This window comes from Dama dama, chromosome 12, assembly GCF_033118175.1.
Source record: "Dama dama isolate Ldn47 chromosome 12, ASM3311817v1, whole genome shotgun sequence".
Classification (NCBI taxonomy): domain Eukaryota; kingdom Metazoa; phylum Chordata; class Mammalia; order Artiodactyla; family Cervidae; genus Dama; species Dama dama.
The window spans coordinates 48745981-48766605 of NC_083692.1; the positions used below are offsets into that span (position 1 = coordinate 48745981).

At 38.3% G+C, this 20625-nt stretch overlaps 1 protein-coding gene across 3 annotated transcripts in view; it reads right to left on the minus strand.

Moving 5' to 3' along the window:
• ZNF280D (zinc finger protein 280D) overlaps positions 1-20302 on the minus strand; it is a 124324-nt gene extending 104022 nt beyond the window's left edge. The window contains exons 1-2 of one of the 3 annotated variants that reach the window (XM_061157228.1): positions 20148-20302; positions 11994-12138 (exon numbers count right to left, since the gene is read on the minus strand). The gene's annotated coding sequence lies outside the window, so the exon portion shown is untranslated. The remainder of the gene's footprint in view (positions 1-11993; positions 12139-20147) is intronic. The other 2 variants (XM_061157231.1, XM_061157229.1) reach the window with 2 other exon arrangements.
• Positions 20303-20625: the final 323 nt, after the last annotated feature.

A 20625-nucleotide genomic window follows, 5' to 3' on the forward strand; every position in this document is an offset into this window, starting at 1 on the left:
CTACCTCACGGACAGAGGAGCCTGGCGGGCTACAGTCCATGGGGCTGCAAAGAGTCTGACACAACTGAGTGACAGAGTATGCACGCATGACTATAAAGATGACTTTAAGATGATCTACTTTAAAGGCCTGAGGATCATAGTAGCTACTTAGGAACCTCCACTGATACACCAGCAAAGACACTAAAAAGTTGGTAATTAGAATTGCAATTTCTGCCAAAAGCTGCACTGTGTAATACAGTAGCTACTAGCCACATGTGACTATTTAATTAAAACTAAATAAAATTTAAAATTCAGTTCCTCAGTTTCACCAACCACACTGCAAATGCTCAAAGCCACAAACAGCTGGTGGCTACTGCATTGGAAAACTGCAGCTACAGAACATTTCTATTGGACAGCACTAGTCTAAAGAGTCACTGCCATATTTCATTCTGATCAATATACACTTTCATGGATTCCTTTGGCACGTCAGCCTCTGGAGCATGCCAAAACTAACAAAGTAAAAATCTCTTAAGTCATTACTTCAGAATTTTGGTGGTAAGCCATAGAATTCTATGAAGGCTAAATCAGCTACCACTGAAATGAAATATCCAACAAAGATATGCAGTGGAAATCTCAAAGCTCCTACAGCTTCTACAGCTCAGACTTGGCTCCAAAACAGCTAGAAAAAGAAAATACACTACACTTCAGCTACTGACTGAGGTAGAAATTTCGTGACCATGTTTAATATACTTGTTTCCAAATGAATTCCAAGCAAATGACTTATAAGACTTTTTAGATTATATCACTGTCTTTTGGAGACTGCTTGCATAAATAATTCCTACTTTGTTATTTTTTGTTTCAGATTTTATATATCTAAAATTAAACTATATCTTAAGGATTTTTCCTACAAAAGTTTTAAGTTAAAGGAAATGTGAGGTTTAAATTTTTAACTTTGAAAATTTTACTTTTAGCCATTGATAGATATCACCTGATGTGATGTCACTGTTAAATAATAAAGGTAATGAATTTAGTCCTATGTACTCTCTGAAAAATGAAAAATTAAGCCATTCCACAAACCACAGCTGTAGGGTCTACACACAAAAAGAGGACGAGGCTCGAAGCCAGAAGAACAAGTCACAGCCCCAGCACCACCACAACTCTCAGTCCAGTCACCTCACAATTTTGGGTCTCAGCTCTCAGTTCAACGGAACGATCTCTAAGGTTAAATTCAGCTTTTTATACTTTACTGTATACTTTAAATATTTACTAACTATGAAATAGTAAAACTCGGTGGCAAACAACAGGTTCAAACTCTGACTCAACCACTTATTAGCCATATGACCTTGGCCAAGTTAGTAATCTCTGTACCCTGCCTACACACACACGTTTATGTATATATGCATATATATGTGTGTATATATATATATATTTATTTCACAGAGTTATAATGAAGATTAAATGAAACAATAAACACAAAGCACATATAGCTCAGTGCCAGGCACAAATAAATCAACAAATAAGTCTTAACCACTTTTAACTCTGGGCTAAATCTCATTTAAAAGAACTATAAGCCTGTATTGCTATGAACCTTCCCCTTAGCACTGCTTTCACAGAACAACAAGAAAAAAGTCAAATAAATAACCTAACTCTACACCTAAAGCAACTAGAGAAGGCAGAAATGAAGAAGTCCAGGGTTAGTAGAAATCTTAAAGAAAGAAATCTTAAAAATTAGGGCAGAAATAAATGCAAAAGAAACTAAAGAGACCATAGCAAAAATCAACAAAGCTAAAAGCTGGTTTTTTGAAAAGGTAAATAAAATTGACAAACCGTTAGCCAGACTCATCAAGTAACAAAGGGAGAAGAACGGAATCAACAAAATTAGAAATGAAAATGGAGAGATCACAACACACAACTCTGAAATATAAAGGATCATAAGAGACTACTACCAGCAGCTATATGGCAATAAAATGAACAACTTGGAAGAAATGGACAAATTCTTAGAAAAGTATAACTTTCCAAAACTGAACCAGGAAGAAACAGAAGATCTAAACAGACCCATCACAAGTACAGAAATCAAAACTGTAATCATAAATCTTCCAGCAAACAAAAGCCCAGGACCAGATGGCTTCACAGCTGAATTCTACCAAAAATTCAGAGAAGCGCTAACACCTATCTTACTCAAACTCTTCCAGAAAATTGCAGAAGAAGGCAAACTTCCAAGCTCATTCTATGAGGCCACCATCACCCTAATACCAAAACCAGACAAAGATGCCCCCAAAAAAAAGAAAACTACAGGCCAATATCACTGATGACATAGATGCAAAAATCCTTAACAAAATTCTAGCAAACAGAATCCAACAACACATTAAAAAGACCATACATCATGACCAAGTGGGCTTTATCCCAGGAATGCAAGGATTCTTCAATATCCGCAAATCAATCAATGTAATACACCACATTAACAAATTGAAAGATAAAAACCATATGATTATCTCAATAGACGCAGAAAAAGCCTTTGACAAAATTCAACATCCATTTATGATAAAAACTCTCCAGAAAGCAGGAATAGAAGGAACATACCTCAACATAATAAAAGCTATATATGAAAAACCCACAGCAAACATTATCCTCAATAGTGAAAAATTGAAAGCATTTCCCTTAAAGTCAGGAACAAGACAAGGGTGCCCACTCTCACCACTACTATTCAACATAGTTTTGGAAGTGTTGGCCACAGCAATCAGAGCAGAAAGAGAAATAAAAGGAATCCAGATAGGAAAAGAAGTAAAACTCTGTTTGCAGATGACATGATCCTCTACATAGAAAACCCTAAAGACTCTACCAGAAAATTACTACAGCTAATCAATGAATACAGTAATGTTGCAGGATATAAAATTAACACACAGAAATCCCTTGCATTCCTATACACTAACAATGAGAAAACAGAAAGAGAAATTAAGGAAACAATACCATTCACCATCACAACAGAAAGAATAAAATACTTAGGAGTATATCTACCTAAAGAAACCAAAAACCTATATATAGAAAACTATAAAACACTGATGAAAGAAATCAAAGAGGACACAAACAGATGGAGAAACATACCATGCTCATGGACTGGAAGAATCAATATTGTGAAAATGACTATACTACTCAAAGCAACCTATACATTCAGTGCAATCCCTATCAAGCTACCAATGGTAGCTTGTATGGAATTTGTATGGAAATTAAAAAAACCTCGAATAGCCAAAGCAATCTTGACAAAGAAGAATGGAACTGGAGGAATCAACCTGCCTGACTTCAGACTCTACTACAAAGCCACAGTCATCAAGACAGTATGGTACTGGCACAAAGACAGAAATATAGATCAATGGAACAGAATAGAAAGTCCAGGGATAAATCCACGTACCTATGTACACCTTATCTTCGACAAAGGAGGCAAGGATATACAATGGAAAAAAGACAACCTCTTTAACAAGTGGTGCTAGGAAAACTGGTCAACCACTTGTAAAAGAATGAAACTAGAACACTTTCTAACACCATACACAAAAATAAACTCAAGATGGATTAAAGATCTAAATGTAAGACCAGAAACTATAAAACTCCTAGAGGAGAACATAGGCAAAACAGTCTCCAACATAAATCACAGCAGGATCCTCTATGACCCACCTCCCAGAATATTGGAAATAAAAGCAAAAGTAAACAAATGGGACCTAATTAAACCTAAAAGATTTTGCACAACAAAGGAAACTATACCCAAGGTGAAAAGACAGCCCTCAGATTGGGAGAAAATAATAGCAAATGAAGCAACAGACAAAGGACTAATCTCAAAAATACACAACAACTCCTGCAGCTCAATTCCAGAAAAATAACCCAATCAAAAAATGGGCCAAAGAACTAAACAGACATTTCTCCAAAGAAGACATACAGATGGCTAACAAACACATGAAAAGATGCTCAACATCACTCATTATCAGAGAAATGCAAATCAAAACCACAATGAGGTACCATTACACGCCAGTCAGGATGGCTGCTATCCAAAAGTCTACAAGCAATAAATGTTGGAGAGGGTGTGGAGAAAAGGGAACCCTCTTACACTCTTGGTGGGAATGCAAACTAGTACAGCCACTATGGAGAACAGTGTGGAGATTCCTTAAAAAACTGGAAATAGAACTGCCACATGACCCAGCAATACCACTTCTGGGCATACACACCGAGGAAACCAGATCTGAAAGAGACACGTGCACCCCAATGTTCATCGCAGCACTGTTTATAATAGCCAGGATATGGAAGCAACCTAGATGCCCATCAGGAGACAAATGGATAAGGAAGATGTGGTACATATACACCATGAAATATTACTCAGCCATTAAAAAGAATTCATTTAAATCAGTTCTAATGAGATGGATAAAACTGGAGCCCATTATACAGAGTGAAGTAAGCCAGAAAGATAAAGACCAATATGGTATACTAACCCATATATATGGAATTTAAAAAGATGGTAATGATAACCCTATATGCAAAACAGAAAAAGAGACACAGATGTACAGAACAGATTTTTGGACTCTGTGGAAGAAGGCGAGGGTGGGATGTTCTGAGAGAATAGTATTGAAACAAGTATACTATCAAGGGTGAAACAGATCACCAGCCCAGGTTGGATGCATGAGACAAGTGCTCGGGGCTGGTGCACTTGGGAAGACCCAGAGGGATGGGATGGGAAGAGAGGCGAGAGGGGGGATAGGGATGGGGAACACATGTAAATCCATGGCTGATTCACGTCAATGTATGGCAAAAACAACTACAATACTGTAAAGTAATTAGCCTCCAACTAATAAAAATAAATGAAAAAAAAATAATTAATTAATTAAAAAAATAAAAAATAAAGAACTGTAAGAGCAGATCACAATTTCATTATTACACTGCAATTTATAAGCTATCACTTGCACATTTAGAAATCACTTTGTTATACAGGATCTTCACTACAGTAGTATTCCTTACAAAAGTTTAGCTTTTATAAAGCTAAATAAACGTTCTGGAATGTGGCAGCCAAATCTACCCTGTGATACTTTCATCTTTAAAAAAAAGCATTGACAAACTAGTTAAAACAGTTATTAACATAAAAAATGCTAAACCGTCATATGCATATAACACACACCTATGATTTATCAACACTGCTAAATTGGATTTGTCACTTTTCTCCTCTCACAAATTTCCCCCAAAACTCAAGCATTCACATCATTTCACTGACTTCAAAGCTTTGATTTATGTTCTATTTTATTTTATAGATAGTTCTTTAGTCTTTGTCATTGATGGCATACTGAAATGGAGGTCTGTAATTTTAGAATTCTAATCCCAAATAAACAGAGCTTTAAGCAGTCAAAGTAGGTTCTTAACTATGAGTAACAACCTAGTATTTCCAATCCTTGTTTTATGATCTCTCAAGAATTTTCAACTATCTCAAGGAAATACTAGAAAATTAATTTTAATCTACTGTTTATTTTCTTAGAATCATACAGTCTTTGGAGGAAGAAGAATCATGTTTAAAACTCAGCTTAACATCCATCACCTATTGAGTCTATCATGGAAATTAATTTTAACATGATTAGAAAAACAGAATTATTATATCTAATTTGGCATTCTAAGACAAGTCACACAAACAGAAACCTTAAATCATAAGCAATAAACCTGTATATAATTGAGAGGCCCACAAAAATTTGGTTTCATAAATTCAGGTACTTAAATAAGAAATTTTATAAATTATTATAATTTTATTTTAAAACATTAAGCAGACAACATTTTAAATCAGTATTTCCTCATTTTATGACTTTATTGTTAGAAAGCTAAGCATCTATCTTTTTCAGAATCAGTCTAGTTGTTACTGTTAAAAACCAGACTTATTCTTGAAAAGTGTACATTCCAATCAAACAAAACGCACAACTGAAAACATCTGACCACCAGCAGCTAAAATACTGCAGATAAAATATTGGGGGATCACAGAAACTCGAAAAAATATTTCATCAAATCTCATCCTATTTCTGAAACAGTCTAATTTTTATCTGAATTTTTATTCTGGAATTAGTCACTTCAAGAAATGGAGAAAAGGACCTTAAAAGGGGAGAATATGGATATATGTAGTTTTATTTTAAAAAAAAAATTCAAATGTCATTTTACAAAAAGATGACTCATTTAGGAATCTTAAGAGTAAAGATGCAAACAGAGAAGAGTTGGGACTCAGTATGATGGAATAGTGGTCTACAAATGAGATCAGAACAAGGATAGCGAAATTTTAGGTCTTTTAGCTAGGGCAAATTTCCAAGGCTATTTCCAAGACTAAGACTGAAAAAGCAATTCGTCCAGCTTCTCCTGTCCATCTCCTAAACTTCATTTTCTGAAGGTAATCAAAGAATTAACACTTTAATCCTCTGAAATTAGGAGAAATCCAGAGAGATGCCTTAAGCATGTAGGGCATCAAAATATGCCACTTTGGCAATTAAGAAGGAAACACCAAAAAAGCTCTCTGCCCTCCCCCTACATGTCTAATTTCCCATTGCAAAGGTCTTCCCCTTCCCTTCTCCCACTTCAGGAGGAGGAAAAACTATCATTATCATTGGAGACAGAAAGTCCCTGTCAAATGGCTCCGCACAAACAAACCTTGCTAAAATAGTCCTTATCTTCCATTAATTTCCCCCAAACACGTATGTACATTCCCTCAATTTATCACTCCTAGAAACCCAAACCCTTTTTCCCTTGACCTTCCCCTTCTCTCCAAATTTATCACCTTTTAAAAAAACAATATGCTGAAGAAGCTGAACGGTTCTATGAAGACCTACAAGACCTTCTAGAACTAACACCCAAAAAAGATGTCCTTTTCATCATAGGGGACTGGAATGCAAAAGTAGGAAGTCAAGAGATAACTGGAGTAACAGGCAAGCTTGGCCTTGGGGTATAAAATGAAGCAGGACAGAGGCTATCAGAGTTGTGCCAAGAAAATGCACTCGTCATAGCAAACACCTTCTTCCAACAACACAAGAGACGACTCTACACAGAGACATAACCATAAACCTAACAGATGGTCAATACTGAAATCAGACTGATTATATTCCTTGTTGACGAAGATGGAGAAATTCTATACAGTAAGAAAAACAAAGACTTGGAGTTGACTGTGGCTCAGATCATGAACTCCTTATTGCAAAATTCAGACTTAAATTGAAGAAAGTAGGGAAAACCACTAGACCATTCAGGGATGACCTAAATCAAATCCTTATAATTATATAGTAGAAGTGACAAATATATTTAAGGGTTTACATTTCATAGACAGAGTGCCTGAAGAACTAGGGACAGAGGTTCGTAACATAGTACAGGAGGCAGTGATCAAAACCATCCCCAAGAAAAAGAAATGCAAAAAGGCAAAATGGCTGTCTGAGGAGGTCTTACAAATAGCTGAAAAGAAGAGAACTGAAAGGCAAAGGAGAAAAGGAAAGATTTATCCATCTGAATTCAGAGTTCCAGACAACAGCAAGGAGAGATAAGAAACCCTTTCTAAGTGATCAGCGCAAAGAGATAGAGGAAAACAATAGAATGGGAAAGACTAGAGAGCTCTTCAAGAAAATTAGAGATACCAAGGGAACATTTCATGCAAAGATGGGCTCAATAAAGGACAGAAACAGCAGAGACATAAAAGAAGCAGAAGATATTAAGAAGAGGTGGAACGGATACACTATACACTATACAAAAAAGATGTTCATGACCCAGATAACCACCATGGTGTGATCCTTCATCTTGAGCCAAACATACAGGAGTGTGAAGTCAAGTAGGCCTTAGGAAGCATCACTACAAACAAAGCTAGTGGAGGTGATGGAATTACAGCTGAGCTATTTCAAATCCTAAAAGATGATGACGTTCAAGTGCTGTACTCAATATGCCAGCAAACTTGGAAAACTCAGAAATGGCCATAGGACTGGAAAAAGTCAGTTTTCATTCTAATACCAAAGAAGGGCAATGCCAAAGAATGCTTAAACTACAGGACAATTGCACTCATTCCACATGCAAGGCAAGTAATGCTCAAAATCCTTCAAGTTAGGCTTCAACAGTATGTGAACCAAGAACTTCCAGATGTTCAGGCTAGATTTAGAAAAGGCAGAGGAACCAGAGATCAAATCGTCAACATCTGCTGGATCACAGAAAAAGTTAAAGAATTCCAGAAAAACATCTGTTTCTGTTTCATTGACTACGCTAAAGCCTTTGACTGTGTGGATCACAACAAACTGTGGAAAATTCTTCAAGAGATGGGAATACCAGACTACCTTACCTGCCTCCTGAGAAATCTGTATGCAGGTCTGGAAGCAATAGTAAGAACCGGACATGGAACAATGCATTGGTTCCAAATTGGGAAAGGAGTACGTCAAGGCTGTATATCATGCAAAATGCTGGGCTGGAAGAAGCACAAGCTGTACATCATGCAAAATGCTGGGCTGGAAGAAGCACAAGCTGGAATCAAGACTGCCAGGAGAAATATCAATAACCTCAGATATGCAGATGACACCACCCTTATCACAGAAAGAGAAGAAGAACTAAAGAGTCTCTTGATAATGGTGGAAGAGATGAGTAAAAAAGCTGGCTTAAAACTCAACATTCAAAAAATGAAGAGCCTGGCATCCGGTCCCATCACTTCATGGCAAACAGATTGGGAAACGATGAAAATAGTGACAGATTTTATTTTCTTGGGCTCCAAAATCACTGCGGACAGTGACTGCAGCCACGAAATTAAAAGACGCTTGCTTGTTGGAAGAAGAGCAATGACAAACCTAAACAGCATATTAAAAAGCAGAGAAATTACTTTGCCTACAAAGGTCTGTATAAATCAAAGCTATGGCTTTTCCAGTAGTTATGTCAGAGCTGGACAATAAAAAAGGCTGAGCGCCAAAGAACTGATGTCTCTGAACTGCGGTGCTGGAGAAGACTCTTAAGTGTCCCTCAGACAGCAAGAAAATCAAATCAGTCAATCCTAAAGGAAATCAATCCTTAATATTCATTGGAAGGACTGATGCTAAAGCTGAGGCGCCAATACTCTGGCCACCTGATAGGCAGAGTCAACCATTGGAAAAGACCCTGATGCTGGGAAAGATTGAAAGCAGGAGGAGAAGGGGACAACAGAGGATGAGATAGTTGGATGGCATCACCGATTCAATGGATATGAGTTTGAGCAAACTCCAGGAGAGGTGAGGGACAAGGAAGCCTGGCGTGCTGCAGTCCATGGGGTTGCAAAGACTCAGACACCACTGAGCGACTGAACAACAACAAACTGGTTTATGCAAAAGAGAACTTATAGACTCCTTTACAGAATTAGGTGTAGGCACATTTTAAACAATCACAGGTAACCCTGGTGGTTCTCTCTCCACCTCTAGGTTTCACTTCCTCTATTCTGATTCTATCCTCAGAAAGGGTCCTTCTATTGTGAATGACTACAGCAGCTCAGGACCTCCCTGGAGGTTCAGTGGTTAAGAATCCACCTGACAATGCAGGAGACACGGGTTTGATCCCTAGTCAGGAAGATCCCCTGGAGAAGGAAATGGCAACACACTCCAGTATTCTTGCTTGGGAAATCCCATGGACATAGGACCCTGGCAAACTACATGGGGTTGCAAAAGAATAGGACATGATTTAGTGACTAAACAACACCATCACCAAGAATAAACAGCAGCTCCAAATAACACCTTTCAACATTTAAGACTTGGACAACGATAAGAGGACCAGCCCTGACTCAAGTTGACTGGTTTGGCTAAAGTCATATGCTCTTCCCTAAACCAATCACTACTGATCCCCCTGGTAACAGACACACAACCACAAGGTAACTACTGGAAGAAGGGATGGTTCCCCAAGGGAAAATCAACAGGTATGTTACCCAGGTAAGGGACTTAAGGGTGAATGGATGTTGAGTAGCAAAAACAACAAACGCCCACTAGCAGAAATTAGAATTAAAGCTTTGTCCCAATCAAACAACTAAGATTTCTAATCTAGAAAAAACATAAGACTGGGTCAGGGGTACAAAAGTGAAAGCTGTTTACAGATATTTTAAAGTCTGTCATGAGAAAAAAGGCAAGAGGAAGACTTGATCCTGTGGCTCAAGTGATGATAATAACAACAATAACAACACTGCTAATATTTACTTGTTTTTAAGTAAACCAGAGAATTTCATTCCTGGTTTGAGCTTAAAAACAACTACTTAGTTCATTATATACTACGATAAGTTATAATAATTATAAGTTATTATGTGTGATAACAATTATCATTACCATTTGCTAATTAATTAAACACACTCATTATTTCATCTAATCCTCAAAAACCTCTATGACACTATTACTATCCTTGCTTTACAGCTGTGAAAATCCAATTATAGAAGTTAAGTACCTGGCCCAAAGAAACACAATTAAGTGGTTGAGCAAGGATTCAAACCCAGGCACTTCAAAGGCCAAAGATTTCAACCACATACTATTTGCCTACACCAAGAACAAAATCAGAGTAATAGGGAGGCAGATTATATATACGAAACAATCAGCAGTTAAAATATCAGGAAATTAGATGAACTTGAGATGTGATAGATCACTAAAGAAAAATGAAAAATTCAAGCATTATGAAATTGAAAACAATCCCCAAGGATCCTTCCAACTTGAATATTGTAAACATATTCATCTAGTATAAATAAATTTTTTGCCTAGACTGAAGGAAAAGGGGAATTTACTATTACTTCAGTTTAAAAAAAAAAAAAACTGCCCTAATTGAAAAAGTTGAATTATTAAAGTTCATCTTAGGAGTTAGAAATGAAGAATTTTAGTAATCTACCTACTATACCTAAATATTTTCTAGAAACTCTCAAGTACAATGTAACAAATGAAACTGTCATCCTTTTGCACTTTTTTCAATGTTTCCCTCTTTCATTCATCATATCTTATCAATTCCTCAGTTCTATAGTCTTCCTTCAAAATATTTCCCACAACCAACCTTGCCTTTCCATTTGTAAGTACTTGTTCAGGCCCTAAGAACTGCACACCTATATCAACAGATTTACAAGATTCACTTTATATTGTCTCTCAGCATCCAGATCTGCTTTCATCCATTTGATACAAAAGCATCAAATTATCAATTCCCTGAAATAATGCTTTTATTGTGTCACTTATCAATTCCAAACTCAATAACTCCACCAATACAGGCAGAGCTGGGTTATCTCAGTGCCAGAGGCTTCCAGAATGCAGTGAAGCACAGAATAAGCCAAATGCTCTAGGAGCTGGCACTGCCACTAGAAGTCGCACAGCTTGGCTTGCACTGTCTAACCCAAGGAGAAGAGAACACATAATTCTGAACTAGAAAGGCTGAGGCTGAAGTGAGGGAAGACCAAAGCATCATATCTTACAAAAAATATGCACTGTCTGGTACCCAGTAATTATTACAATGACTGAAATGAACTTTTTCTAAGACTCAATTTTCTCATCTATAAAGGACAGGTGATAATAATACCACTCATCTCCAAACAGCATTTGTTTTGAGGATGAAATATAATCATGAAACACATTATAATCAACAAAACACTACATTTAAAAAAATGAAATGAACCTTGCACCTCATTTTATGTCCTTGGATATGTTCTAGTGTCTCCCAGTTTAGAGTCTATGGGAACTTGAACAGAATTTGTACCCTACTGTTGTGTGAAAATTGTATAAATCTTAATTATGTTGAACTGGTTCATGGTGCTTTTCAGGTCTACTATATTCTACTTTTCTATATATTTATTCTATTGATTTTTGAAAGTTTGATACTGAAACTCCAACTAAAAATCTTACTTTATCTATTTAAAAAAATTGTAAAGTACAGTGGAACTATAGTCTGTATTTTTCAAGTCTCCTATAAATGATTATACTTTTAGAATTTAAAAAATTTTAAATAAAGAAATGAAAGATTAGAAAGATATCTTCCTCTCTAAAGAACATGAATACTAACAATGTAGTGTCAATTTTCTTATTTACCTTTTTCTATTCAATAAAGTTGGGAGATTATTTATTTTTCCTCATGGAATTTAACAAAGCCACTTCCATGTTGCACTTTTTTCCATAAGGACCTTTCTATCAGCAGTCAGCAATCCGAAAGTTGAAAGTCAGATAATCTTAAACCCTAAACAGGAAAAGCAAAATGAGTGAGTTAACAAAAGAGATAGGGATTAGGATATATCTAAAACTCACAGACTGCTCCCAAACCCTCCAGGTTTTGCTTCTCAAACTTGCCAAAGGTTAAGAACAAATACCTACAAAATAAGGAATATAGGATAAAGCCTTCGAAACAAGGAGCAAATTAAGTCATAGACTAACAATATTTGCATTGATTAATATCCCTCAACAAAAAGACATTCACGTCATGCTGAAGAAATCAAATCTGGCCAAAAAAAACCCAACAGTGTAGTTGACTTGCTAAGGATGAAACCTACAAACTCAACCTGAGAAAATTAAGAAATATATATTAATTTACTTAAAAGTGACTATAACAAACCCACTGCATATTAACACAAATACTTTTATGAAAAATAGCTGTATTTTCCAAAACAAAAATTTAGAGGATGGCACTGTTTTCCATTTTTGCAAATCTTATTAATTTTAATACCTGTGTTCAGAGGGAGCTGGATTCCCTTATCCGCTTCTGTATTCAATCTGTTATACTACCTTGTTCTGTTGAAGTGAGGGAAATCCAGCTTCATAGGATGTTAATATTAATAGATACAGGGTAAAGGGAAGGCCTTGTAGAACCCTTACTCCATTAGCGATGGAATGCAAAGTGGAAAACCATTATAATGGTAGTAGGAGGCAAGCAGGTTTCACGTGTGAGTTGGAAGGCAGTGGAACTCTGTATCGTACCGTCCAAATTAACCATCAACCTTCGGCATACTATCAGAGTCCATAGGAACAATTTCAGTTTTAATTTTCTTTCTTTAGCAGTTCTAGTTTTAAAAATTGACATTTTATGAATTCCATTGTTTCTGAGAGATCTTCAAACAACAAAGGGAAAATTTACTTATTACTTTAAAATAGAATAAAACTCATTCTACCTTATAATTACTATGTGAGCCCATAGAATACTTTTATAAATCTAAGATACATTATGGAATCTGAGTGGTATTATTTTTCCTGCACCTTAAAATATTTTGCTAATTCCTTCATCCTAGGTGTTATTTCACTACTGAGCATCAATTTTTCCCAACTATGCTTTTTTAAAAAGAAAAAACTAAAATAAGAAAACAGAAGAATGATTTAACTGCCTAGAAGGAAAATGCAAAAGTGAAATAAATCATCACTAATACATTATGTTTTGCCTTTCTCCTCTTCTTTGAGTTTTCCTATTGTTTGGCACAAAATATTGCATCAGCTTCCAAAAAGGTAATGGAGGCATTATCTTTGTAATCTGTGTCAGAAAGGAAAGACTTTACTTCTACCCTTTTAGGATGCAATATCTGCGGCCTGTGAATTAAATTAACAAAAGACAAGTCAACAGGAGAAAAAACACATTAATTTTTATTAATATTTACATATACTAGAGTTCACAGAAAAGAAGTAAAACTCAAAGAAGCAGTTAGATTCAGAGTATAATCGTTTAAACAAAGGAAAGGGAATTGGGGCTTTAAGAGACAATAAATTATGTGTGGGAGAGAGATTAGCAACTATGTGGTAGAACTAATGGAAGGTGAGGGTTATTTTAGTTGAGTCTGTTTATGCAAACTCATCTCAGTATCAACTCTCCATCTTAAATAGTAAGAGTCACTCTTCCCTTTCTGGCAGGGTGATGGGAAAACCTTCAAAAAAGAAATGTATGCTCTGCTTTTAGGCAGTTGATGTGGGGGGCAGGGGGAGGGGGTTGGTGTGAACTCTTACTGCAATTCCATATTTGTTGATTCTCAATTACCTTCCACTCAAGATAATCCTTATGTCAAAGTGGCGTATTTTAGGGGGCAGATCCTTTCATCAGCTTCTAGTTTTTATTGACTATGGTTAAGAACTCAGAACTTGGGGCTTCACTGGTAGCTCAGAGGTAAAGAATCCGCTTGCCAATGTAGAAGCCATGGGTTGGATCCTTGGTCCAGAAAGATCCCACATGCCACTGAGCAACAAAGTCCACGTGCCACAACTACTGAACCTGTGCTCTAGAGCCTGGAAACCTCAACTACTGAAGCCCATGTGACCCAGGTTCAGCAAAGAGAAGCCACTGCAAGAAGAAGCCCACACACCACAACCGGAGACTGGCCCCCACTCAGTGAAACTAGAGAAAAAGCCCTTGAAGCAACAATGGTCCAGCATAGCCAATAAATAAAGAACTCAGAACTTTTAATTTTCTGTCCATAATGGAACAGAAGAAAACTGACAGAGGAGACATTTCAAAATTATTAGATGAACCTAAAGAAGCACTTCAGACTGTAACAATGACAGTGAAATTTGGGAACTCTCAGGCTAAGTCTAGATTAGACTAAGTCCCTAGACAGATTTTCTCAAACTCAAAAATGAGTAAACAATATATTTTTAAAAACTAAAAGGAAATACAGTATTCTCATTCAGCAGGAAAGGCTTCATCATGCAAAATTTTTATAAGAACGCAAAAGGACATGTGACAGTATTCTTTCATCCTTCATGTCTGTGGGCTAAAATTTAACTTGATACAGTTCTTATGTGGAGAAGTATTAAATGCGTATGTATACAATGGTGACTAGAAAGACACAGACAATGCAGAGAATTTTCTAATTCGCTGGATTATTCTAATTGGTGTCTACAAATCTAAAACTGGAAATACCTTGCAATTAGGAAGTAAAGATGGCCATCTTCCCTTCAGCAAAATTTTAAACCATACAAGTTTTCAAAAAATTCTTGAAGTATTGCATTCAAGGATGCACAATGCAAAAAGACCCAGAAGGAATGATAAGAACAAATCTACTAGGGAAGTATTTGAAATCTCAAATCACTATGTTCCAGATTCATGTATGACAGTTGAAGAATTAGTCATATGCAGACAATGTTGCCTATTTTAAGTAAACTTCAAACCTGGAAAACACAGACTGAAACTCTAAGCAACATACAACAGTGTAACATTGTACGCTTGAAAAATGCATAGAGTGATTCAGAAAAGGGATGAGAGCAGAACCAAGAGCATCACAAGAACTAACAAAAGAATCTGAAAAATTCTGTCAGAAATACAACTTGTGACAAATTTTTCTAAGTTTAGAATTGGCTTAGTATTATCTAGCAAGAAACTTTCCTTAGTTGGCAGTATCAGAAAGAACAAGGTTGAACTTCTGTGAAATTTCACAAAGGAAAAGCAAGAGAAGTTAATTGCACATAATCTGGTTTTCAAACATATTTAATGATTCTTACTGCCCTAAGAAAAATTAGTACTCCCAGGACTTCCCTGGTGGTCCCATGGTTAAGAATCCACCTTCTAACTCGGGGGACGTGGGATCAGTCCCTGGGTGGGGGACTAAGATCCCAGATGTCACAACCAGAGAAAGCCCACACACTACACAACCAAAAAATTTAAATATATAAAATAATTTTAAAATAAAAAAAAAAAACAAAACTAGAACTCTTCTCAGCTCAATGCATTCTCAAATATCAATGAGTTTTTTAAAACCCTGTATAAGTTAACCTGGAGAAAGTTATATTATACAAAAAGACTAAAGGAGGGATAGATACTGCTTAAGAAAGTCAGGACCTATCCATGAGCTGAACAACACAGGGTTTAGGCCCTGCTCAGCTGAAAATCAATGTGTGATAGCTGACACCTCTGTATGCATGATTCCAAATCCTTGGATTCAACCCAACTGCTGATCATATAATACTGCAGCATTTTTACTGAAAAAGAAAATCCATGTGGACCTGAAGTTCAAACTCATGTTGTTCAAGGGTCAACTATACTTAAAAAATGACTTGAAGATGATGGCCTATGACTAATATTACTACCATTATAAAAGCTTCAATTACAAAACCATAAGTTACCAAGAATATTCCTCATGCAACTAGGAAAAGCACTTATGGGAACTCTTAAGAGAATTCTATCTCACCCTCTAACCAAAATATTCTAAGGTCTAAGTGGGAAGAATAAGAAGATACTCTGTGTGTGAATAAAAAACTGAAAAAAAAAAAAATCATGTTACAAATACAGTATTTGTCAAGAGACCTCAAATGTGATGCATATTAATTGTAGGGGTAGTCTTTAATTAGATGCATGAAGTGTATTTTTTATTTCTTATTCCTAAGTACTCACAAAGAAATGTTATATTGAAATTCTCATTAAAAGTTCAAATAAGTTGTTTCACATTATTCCTTTGTTGTTGTTTAGTCGCTCAGTCATGTCCAACTTTTTGCAACCCCATGGACTGTAGCCCACCAGGCGCCTCCATCCATTGGATTTCCTAAGCAAGAATACTAAAGTGGGTTGTCATTTCCTTCTCTAGGGGATCTTCCCAACCCAGGGATTGAACCTGCATCTTCTGCACTGGCTGGCAGGTTCTTTACCACTGAGTCAGCAGGGAAGCCCACATTACCCCTCTTATCCTTTTGTAAATTATATAAATTACATGATGATATAAAATTATATAAAATAGCTTAAAATGTTTAAAAAATAATTCCTTTTGATCTAGAAAATAAAGATTGATAATATTTTTTCCCGGTATAATGAGAATTAAAATAATCCTTAAAACAACTACTTTGCAAAAATCAATAAAAATTTCAAGCACACATTTTTGATACAAGTTACCAAGTAAATCAAGTCATTATATATATCTTTAAAACAATTTGACTGAAAAATCAAGTATTTTTGAGTATCCTAAAGCAGGAAAAATTAACTATTCAGGACTATATATTTAATTAGTGAGTATGTCATAAATATTTCTCATCATTCAAAAGTTATTTCTGAAATAACAAAATATGTTGTCAACAATCTCCAACTTCCTGTCATCTAAAAATATCATTTACTTTCTACTTAAAAAAAATTGCTATTCCATGTAGGTACAGCCCCTGCCCAATTACTATAGAAAAAGAAATCTTGGTATAGTTCTAAATAAAAAAAGAACAGTGTAAAAGAACAGGTAAAGAAGGGCACAAAATGATTTACTCATTTTCTTTGACCTCCTCACTCCTACTAAGAAAGCCAATGCTGAGTAGTAAAACACTGGACTAAGAAGCAGGACTGGACCAGACAGCCTAACTGAGAATAAGTTTAACGGGGAAAGCTGTGGTTTGCAGTCTTCCAACACAGGAACTTTCTATTTCTCAAAGCTCACTACTGCTACGAGGGTCTTGAGCAAACTTTGAAAGGAAGCAAAGTCTAATATCTACTTTCTGTCTCCTCTTCCCTATCCACTGTAGGCTCTGATGCCAACTGGAGCAGCAATTCCAAGATCCCTAAACTAGATAAGTCAGTTCCATTCTTTAAAACTGCTCCCCTCCTTCATTCTCAAACATCCATTTCTAAAGGATTGCTCCCTACTGTGTTATCAGATCACTGCAGTTAAATTCATACCAAATACTAATGCCAAAATATCAGCCCACAGATTATCTGCTAATTGCAAAGGGAAATGCTTACAATGGGAAGATAGTCTGTCACCATTTTACCCCAAGAGATCAAATTTAGGATTACCAACAGGATAACTCCACTTTATGTGCCTTCTGATGTATAATGTGCAGCACACTGCATGACTTGTGAAGTATTTTTGCCAAAATTATTTAGCCTGATCTACTCAAGCCGTTAGACCTAACTTCAAGTTTATAGAAAATACAGGGAATACAGGATACAATTAAAACCCATAAGGAAGAAACTGTTAGTAAAATACAGAATGTATGTTATTGTACAAGCCTATGGCCTGGTCTCTGGCCTGGTCTCTTCAAATGTCAATGTCATTAAAAAAAGGTGCGGGGGGGGGGGGGGGGGGGGGGGATTACACTAAATTAAAAGAAACACAAATGGAATGCATGATTGGATACTGGTTCCAAAATAAATGACTAAAAAGAACATTTTGAGGACAACAGGGAACATATGAAGAACATGAGAATACACATTACATACACACATTAGATTATCAGGGATTGCTGCTGCTGCTGCTAAGTCACTTCAGTCGTGTCCAACTCTGTGCAACCCCATAGATGGCAGCCCACCAGGCTCCTCTGTCCCTGGGATTCTCCAGGTAAGAATACTGGAGTGGGTTGCCATTTCCTTCTCCAATGCATGCATGCATACTCAGCCGCTTCCGCCGTGTTCAACCCTGTGCAACCCTATAGAGAGCAGCCCACCAGGCTCCTCTGCCCACGGGATTCTCTAGACAAGAATACTATCAGGGATTATGTAGGGATTATTCTTAACTTTAAGTGTGATTATGATATTGTCTATACATACTGACACACATACAGTACTTAAGTGTGAACTGCCATGATGTATGAAATATGCTTTGAAAATGTTCACCAAAAATAACCCTGAGATAAGTAGATAAAGCAAATATGGCAAAATAGTAACAACTGTAAAAACTAGGTAATAGGTATGAGGACTCAACCCGGCTACTCAATCAACTCTTCAATGGTGGGGTCAGGGAGAAGAGTAACAAGAAAACTTACATTAAGGAAAAGTGATAAAGCTAAGAAATGAATTCTTAAAAATGCAAAGGAAAGGGCAACTGAAAGTTCTTTCTTAAATTGTGCAGGTGAGCCTATGCTCTTTTCCTCACTCACCTCATTCTCACAAAAAAAATTAAAGTTAATTGCACACTCAATGAGGAATAAGACCTGAATAAGACCTAAGATTCAAGAAATGGCTCTATCGCTTCCTAGCCATGACTTCATTCAAGACCTCTCACCCTGAGTTCTCCTTCCTCACCTGCAAAATCAGTTCCAGCATCACAGATCACTGTAGAAGGGGTTAGGAGATACATATCGGAAGGTAGCAATGATCGATACAAATGCAGGACACAATTATACTGGTATTTGTACTGATATTTTAAAACATCGAGAGCACAAAGCCCCAATTTAATTCTCTAAGCACATCAGTGCCTTGGTCACAGGCACAGTAAGTTTCTGCTTAAAGACAGTCTGAATAGGAAAACCAATCCCCCAAAGCAGGACACCTCACAACTGTAGAGAGGTGGCTTTTGTGCTTTCAATCGGTCCTCTGTTTCAATTTTTTGTTTAATGGTTTAATGCCGCTAAAAGACGTCAAATTCTTAACACACAGTTACAAACTGAAAACAATAAATAAATCAGGTTTAGGTTCACAGATTTTTTTTTTTTAACTAACAACTCTTGGTAAACAAAGAGAAACCCCGGACGAAGGTCTCGCGTGCTTGCAGAAGCGGGTTCACTTTGACGTTTCTCCTCTCTAGTCAACCGTTCCATAAAAGCGTTAACACTTGAAATAAGTCGGGAATTGCGAACTCCCTCCATCTCTAGAGCAGGATAAAACCTCAGAATGAGATCATTCTTTCCGTCTCAGAAGTGGAACCTGCAAGCTCCGTTAGGAAATTGTGTATCAAGTCCACGTTTCTCCTCAGCGCCCCTCTCCAGTAGACAATAACGGGACGTCTAGGGCAGAGCGGGGAAGCCCTCTGACAAGAAGGCGGATGTGAGCGGGGAATGGCTGGTCACCTGGGCGGGGGAACCTGGGCCCTACGGCCCCCGAGGCCTCAAGGTTCGGCAGCCCCGCTGGTCTCTCTGCCTACGGTTGACGAGGCTCAGGGGAGAGCCGAAGCGAGAGGCTAAGAGGCTAACGGGTTCCTGGCAAACAGCAGCACAAAATATACGGAAGGCCAAGGGAGGAGCCTCCGGAGAGAAAAGCCCAAACCAGGCCAGGGGCAAACAAGCCCTGGGGGGCGAGGCGGGGCGGGAAGGCGACAACGGCGGCCTGCGCGGCCCCGGCCCGCCACCCGGAGTCGGTTGCCGCGTCGCGCCGGTGTCCCTCCCCCGCCGGGGCCGGCGCAAGATGGCGGTCCGGCCGTCGCCGCGCAGCCGGTCCCCTCCCCCGCGCCCTGGGCACTCTCGGCGACCCGCGCCGGCCTCGACACCCCCAGCCCGGCGCCCCCGGAGTGAGGCGGCGCAGGCCGCGCGGGAGGGCCTCTGCCTGCTGCAACGCGGGGCGGGCGTGGGCGGGCGGGGGCGGGGGGCGCTTACCGTGAGCGGAGCGGATCGGCCTGACTGGGGCCCTGAGGAGGAGGAGAAAGAGGAGGAGGAAAAGGAGGAGCACGAAAAACTACACGGCGGCGACGGCGGCGGCTCCCATTGCGGAGCAGGCGGCCGAGCCGTGGGCAGGGGGGGCTCTCGTGGAGTCAGCGCGCTGCCTCATGGGTAGGCTCCGGGTCAGCCTCTGCGCGTCCGGACTCCCTTTCTTCTCGCCGACGCGGGAGGCGGGCGCGGGCATGTGCGCCGCGTCGCGGGCCCTCGAAGGATCCCGCGAATCTCCACGCGCGAGCCGCCGCCGTTTGCCAGGGACTGGGTCGAGGTCGGAGCGGTCGTGGGTGCCATCTACTCGCTGGCCAGCAATCCCGAAATCGGGGCCGCATCGAATCTGAAGACGTGGAAACGCGAGTTCCAGGACCTCCCTGTGTGTAACAGCTAGTTTTCCGTAAGCTTGGAAAGTAAGAAGGTCTAA